Source organism: Aquarana catesbeiana, linkage group LG12 (genome assembly GCF_042186555.1).
Source record: "Aquarana catesbeiana isolate 2022-GZ linkage group LG12, ASM4218655v1, whole genome shotgun sequence".
In the NCBI taxonomy this organism is placed as follows: Eukaryota; Metazoa; Chordata; class Amphibia; order Anura; family Ranidae; genus Aquarana; species Aquarana catesbeiana.
Genome location: NC_133335.1, coordinates 171,414,412 through 171,421,561, shown reverse-complemented (window position 1 = coordinate 171,421,561; position 7,150 = coordinate 171,414,412).

Sequence of the window (7,150 nt, the reverse complement as noted above, 5' to 3'; positions counted from 1 at the left end):
AGCGTGTCCCATGGCCACATGCTGATGAGGATGCACCGTCTCCACGACCAGCACTAGACAAAGAGCCTGCTTGCCCTCTCTTATTGGCTTGTGACTGTCTGCCTCTCCTTCTTGGCCTTCCAGACATACTAATGGCCTGTAGCTGCACTAAGCTGGGATATATATATATATATATATATATATGTACTGATACTGCAGTTAGCAAAATCAACTGCCTGCCTGTAGTATGAGAACACCACCAACCTTCTACAGGTAGCTTTAGCTGAACACTGTGAGGTGGACGCACCCCACTAACTTGTAGGTTTAGCTGAACACTGTGAGCAGGACGCACTGCACTAACTGTAAATAGTCTAGCTGCCTGACTGTGGTACTAATAGGATCAAAAGAACACCAGCAATTTTCTTCAGGTAGCTGTATTTACTGTAACAAGACAAGCCTGCCTGTCAGTAAGAAGATAACAGAAACGGATCTAGCTGAACACTGTGAGCAGGACGCACCCCACTAGCTTGTAGGTTTTGCTGAACACTGTGAGGTGGACGCACCCCACTAACTTGTAGGTTTAGCTGAACACTGTGAGCAGGACGCACGCCACTAACTTGTAGGTTTAGCAGAACACTGTGAGCAGGACGCACTGCACTAACTGTAAATAGTCTAGCTGCCTGACTGTGGTACTAATAGGATCAAAAGAACACCAGCAATTTTCTTCAGGTAGCTGTATTTACTGTAACAAGACAAGCCTGCCTGTCAGTAAGAAGATAACAGAAACAGATCTAGCTGAACACTGTGAGCAGGACGCACACCACTATCACTATGATAGCGGGTCATAGTGCATGCTTGGCCAATCATCAGCAAGCAATGCACTGTGATGCTGCAGTGAATTATGGGCCGTGACGCGCCACACGAATTTGGCGCGAACGGCCCATATCATTCGCAATTCGACGAACGATCGAACAGCCGATGTTCGAGTCGAACATGGGTTCGACTCGAACACGAAGCTCATCCCTAATCATAACCCTAACCCTATTCCTTACCCAAACCCTATCCCTAAACCCAACCCCAAACCCTAACCCTAAACCCTAACCCTCACCCCAACCCTAGTGAAGTGCGCGCAAAGCGCTTACCCCAATTTGCTGATGCCCTGACTTAGTTGGGTTAGGCAAAACACTTTGGTGGGGTGAGTAAGGGTTAATCCTAACCCTAAACACTAACCCTAGCCCCTAACCCTAACCCTACTGAAGTGCGCACAAAGTGCTTACCCCGACTTGATGATTCCCCGACTTGCTGATGCCCCGACTTAGTTGGGGTAGGCAGAACACATTGGTGGGGGTGGGTCAGCCACATCTCTTAACCTTTGACATCTGGGGGACATGCCTGCTGACCTTTGATTTTGGGGGTGGTCCCTATTCCAATCCCTGAGTCCTAACCTTGTTCTTCCAAGGGAAACCCTAATACTATCCCCTACACCTATCCCTAAACCATAACCCTAACCCTAAATCATAATCCTAACCCTCACCCTAACCCTAGCGAAGCGCAGGCAAAGTGCTTACCCTGACTTGCTGATGCCCCAACTTGCTGATGCCCTGACTTATTTTGGGTAGGCAGAAAATTTTGGTGCGGTTGGGTCAGCCACACCTCTTGACCTTTGACCTCTGGGGGACATGCCTGCTGACCTTTGACCTTTGGGGGTGGTCTCCATTCCAATCCGTGAATTCTAACACTAACCCTAACCCCTAACCCTAAGCCAGAACCCTAACCCTAAACCCTAACACTAAATCCTAACCCTAACCCTAACCACTAACCCTAACCCTAAACCCTAAACCTTAACCCTAACCCTCAACCCTAACCCTAAACCCTAACCCTAGCAAAGCACACACAAAGTGCTCACCCCAACTTACTGATGAACCGACTTAGTTAAGGTAGGCGGAACACTTTGGTGGAGGTGGGTCAGCCACACCTCTTGACCTTTGACATCTGGGGACATGCCTGCTGACCTTTGACCTTTGGGATGGTCCCTATTCCAATCCCTGAATCCTAACCTTGTTCTTCCAGGGGAAACCATAACCCTAACCCTAATCCTTACCCTAAACCCTAACCCCAAACCCTAACCCTAACCCTAAACCCTAACCCTAACCCTAACCCTACACCCTCACCCTAACCCTAGCAAAGTGCACGCAAAGTGCACGCAAAGTGCTTACCCCGACTTGCTGATGCCGTGACTTGTCAATCCCTGAGTCCTAACCTTGTTCTTCCAGGGGAAACCCTAACCATAACCCCTAACCCTAACCCTAAACCCTAACCATAACCCTAAACCATAACCCTAAACCTTAACCCTAACCCTAACCCTAAACCATAACCCTAACCCTAACCCCTAACCCCTAACACTAACCCCTAACCCTAAACCTTAACCTAACCCTAAACCCTAACCCTAACCCCAAACCATAACCCTAAACCCTAACCCTAGCAAAGTGCGCGCAAAGCGCTTACCCCGACTTGATGATTCCCCGACTTGCTGATGCCCGACTTAGTTGGGGTAAGCGGAACACATTGGTGGGGGTGGGTCAGCCACACCTCTTAACCTTTGATGTCTGGGGGACACGCCTGCTGACCTTTGATCTTTGGGGGTGGTCCCTATTCCAATCCCTGAGTCCTAACCTTGTTCTTCCTGGGAAAACCCTAACCCCTAACACTAAACCTTAACGCCTAACCCTAAACCCTAACCCTAACCCCTAACCATAACCCTAACACTAACTCTAGCAAAGCACGCACAAAGCGCGTAACCTGACTTGCTGATGCCCTGACTTACTTGGGGTAGGGAGAACACTTTGGTGGGGGTGGGTCAGCCAAACCTCTTGCCTTTGATCTCTGGGGGACATGCCTGCTGACCTTTGACCTCTGGGGGTGGTCCCTATTCCAATCCCTGAGTCCTAACCTTGTTCATCCAGGGGAAACCCTAACCCCTAACCAAAACCTAGCCCTAACCCTAATCCCAACCCCTAAACCTAACCCTAAACCCTAACCCTAACCCTAAACTGTAACCCTAACCCTCACCCTAACCCTAGCAAAGCACACGCAAAGTGCTTACCCCGACTTGCTGATGCCCCAACTTGCTGATGCCCTGACTTATTTGTGGTAAGTAGAACACTTTGGTGGGGATGGGTCAGCCACACCTCTTGACCTTTGACTGGGGAACATGCCTGCTGACCTTTGACCTTTGGGGGTGGTCCCCATTCCAATCCCTGAATTCTAACCCTAACCCTAACCATAACCCTTAACCCTAACCCTAAGCCTAAACCCTAACCCTAACCCTAACCCTAAACTCTAACCCTAAATCCTAACCCTAACCCTAACCCTAAACCCTAACCCTAAAACCTAACCCTAACCCTAAACCCTAAACCTTAACCCTCAACCCTAACCCTAAACCCTAACCCTAGCAAAGCAAGCACAAACCGCTTACCCAGTCTTGCTGATGAACCAACTTAGTTGGGGTAGGTGGAACACTTTGGTGGGGGTGGGTCTAACCCCTAACCCTAATCCTAAATCCTAACCCTCACCCTAACCCTAGCAAAGTGCTAACCCTAACTTGCTGATGCCCCGACTTGCCAATCCCTGAGTCCTAACCTTGTTCTTCCAGGGGAAACCCTAACCATAACCCCTATCTATAACCCTAAACCCTACCCATAACCCTAAACCCTAGCCCTAACCCCAAACCCCTAACCCCTAACTCTAACCCTAACCCTAAACCTTAACCCTAAACCCTAACCCTTGCAAAGCACACGCAAAGCGCTTACCCCAACTTGCTGATGAACTGACTTAGTTGGGGTAGGCGGAACACTTTGGTGGGGGTGGGTCAGCCACACCTCTTGACCTTTGACATCTGGGGGACATACCGGCTGACCTTTGATCTTTGGGGGTGGTCCCTATTCCAATCCCTGAGTCCTAACCTTGTTCTTCCTGGGAAAACCCTAACCCTAACCCCTAACCTAACCCTATACCCTGACCCTAAACCCTAAACCTAAACCCTAACCCTTACCCCTAACCCTAACTGTAACCCTAACTTTAACCCTAAACCCACAATTGGTCCCATAGGAATGAATGTTCAATGTCATTTAATTTGTGTGCTATTACCTTGTGGAATGTTTCACCGAATGGTTCACGAAATATTGTCGTTTTCTTGGCGAAATTGGTCCCATAGGAATGTATGACGAAATGTTCAAAACTAGAGTGAGAGGTGACAAAAGCTGACAACCCCATGATCAGCTAAAACATTATGTCCACCCTATGATCAGCCAAAACATTATGACCACAACATGATCAGCCAAAACATTATGACCCCCCATTATCAGCCAAATAATTTATGACCACCCCATTATTAGCCAAAACATTATGACCACAACATGACCAGCCAAAATATTATGACTACCCCATGATCAGCCTAAACATTATGACCACACCATGAAAAAAAAATAAAAAATAATTTTTGAAAAAAAAATCATTTTTCAAAGAAAAAACATTTTTGAAAAAAAAAATTGAAAAAAAATTTTTTTGAAAAAAAATCATTTATAAAAAAAAATCATTTTTGAAAAAAAAAATCATTTTTCAAAAGTTGATGATGGTGGGACTTCTTCAACTTTTTTACTACTATTTATACTTTTTAAAATATTAAGCTTTTTAACACTTTTCACAGTTACTCCAGCCACTCCAACCACACAACAGTTACTCAAGCCACTCCACCCAGTTACTTCGCTTACTCCAGTTGTAGAGGTAAGAACACTTCACACAATTTCCCCAGAAATTGTAGTTTTTCTAGTTAAGTGTCCTTGCATAGCAAGACCACTTACTGTTATCTCACATATATATTATTAGTGGGAGTGCTTTAGCATTTGATTTTATTTATTTTTATAATCTCTTTATTATTCCGTACGTTTTTTGCTCTGCGTTACTTCTGCATACTTTCAGCTATTAAAACCATTCAACTATTAAAATGTTCATCACTTTCTGCTGATGATGGGACGTTTTAAACTTTTTTTCTACTATTTATACTTTTTAAAATATTGAGCTTTTTAACACTTTTTTTAACATTGAAGTCAATGAGAGCATGCTTCAGAGCCTGAAAATCTTCTTCCGCTCCCAAAAGTTTCAGCTCCTTCATAATTTCACCTACAGACGCCAAACAAACTTTAAAATGTTGACAAAATATTCAGCTATCTGGCTATATCTTTTCAGTTTGATATCTTTTACAGTTTTTGTGAAAAAGCTGTTTGTTTAGTGGTCATTTCAGGAAATTTTAGCCATTAAACAGAGTGTACTGTGTTGCTTTTGTTGCCATGGTTACCAAAGCTTCTGTTATACACAGGAGGGAGGTGGCTGGAGCATCTCAGCTCTGATTACAGAGCCCGGGGGAGGGGACAGACACACCATGTAATGATTTATAATAGAGGAATATGATTGGGCAGTTCTGATGGGGCAGTTTTGAAGATGCAATTCTGATGGGGCAGTTTTGATGGTGGCAATATGATGGGGCAGTTTTAATGGGGCAATTCTGATGGGGCAGTTTTGATGGGGGCAATATGATGAGGCAGTTTTGATGGTGGCAATATGATGGGGCAGTTTTGATGGGGCAATTCTGATGGGGCAGTTTTGATGGGGGCAATATGATGGGGCAGTTTTGATGGGGACAATTTTAGTGGAGAAGGTTTAAAGGTGGCAATATGATGGGGCAGTTTTGATGGGGGCAGTTTTGATGGGGGTAGTTTTGATGGGGCAGTTTTAATGGTGGCAATATGATGGGGCAGTTTTGATGGGGCAATTCTAATGGGGCAGTTTTGATGGTGGCAATATGATGGGGCGGTTTTGATGGGGCAATTCTGATGGGGCAGTTTTGATGGTGGCAATATGATGGGGCAGTTTTGATGGGGCAATTCTGATGGGGCAGTTTTGATGGGGACAATTTTGATGGGGCAATTATGATGGAGCAGTTTTGATGGCAATATGATGGGGGCAGTTTTGATGGTGGCAATATGATGGGGCAGCGATCTGTAGATCCTTCTTTGCTTACAGCGCTGTTTATTATTATGCACACTTTGGCTTATATATTTTGGATTGGATTTGCTTCTATGGAATAAATACTTTGACATACTTCACGAAGGCAGCCCCTTGTGTTTCTCTTTTCTCTGGATTCCTGGAGTGTTTAACAGCTTAAGGTGGTATACTGCTGGAGTAGTATGGTCATGTCAGAGCACACATTTATCCCGGAACAGCTATAAGGATCGCACAGAGCAGAGGAACGGGAGCATTTTTGAAGTGAACATCCTATTCGCCCTGAGGCACCCACTTTGTCACTCGGTACCCCTGTAGGGGCGAGCACTTCAAGTCACCTTATGAAAAAAACTGCACATAAGTCACCATTGTGTACCCTTTTGGGTGAAATAAACAGCGATCTTAGCTGAACTTTGTTTTCTCTACCTGGTTAACAACATTTGGTCTGCATGGAACATATATATGAACTTTTTTAAATTAACCATACTACTTTTTCCAAAAGTTATTTTAATTATTTGGATATACCTTTTATGAATTATAATTTAATATTAGGGGTGGTTGTGGTATTATTTACTTATCACATAAAAGGACAATCTACGTCCTGCACAAAAGGATAATTCAGATCTCACGGTTCTTAAACATTATATTGTCCCAATATTTTTGAATATTGGGGTCAAACACAAACTCATGTAATATTCCTTGCACAAAAACATGGAAGGGGACACATAGACACCACACTGATAATATTTAGCACACTTATTCGTATAAAACCTATTTTTACATATTAATGTCCCAATACTTTTGAATATTCTCTGACGCCATCTTGTCCCAATACTTTTGCACTTTGGGGGAAAATTTTTTTTATTGTTTTAAAAAAAACTTTTTATTGTTTGATCTGATTCCTTTTTCACACTGTTTTGTGGTTTTGCACTATCTTACTTTAATTTTCTAAACTTAGGGATTATATATATTTTTTACATAGGTATTATATATATTTCATTCTGGATGACACTTATATCCCGCTGGGGGAACACATTATATTTAGCAACATTTAGCATTGGTGTTTTTGCTTATCTACAAATATATGCTTCATTTTTTGGCCTAAACCGTAGTA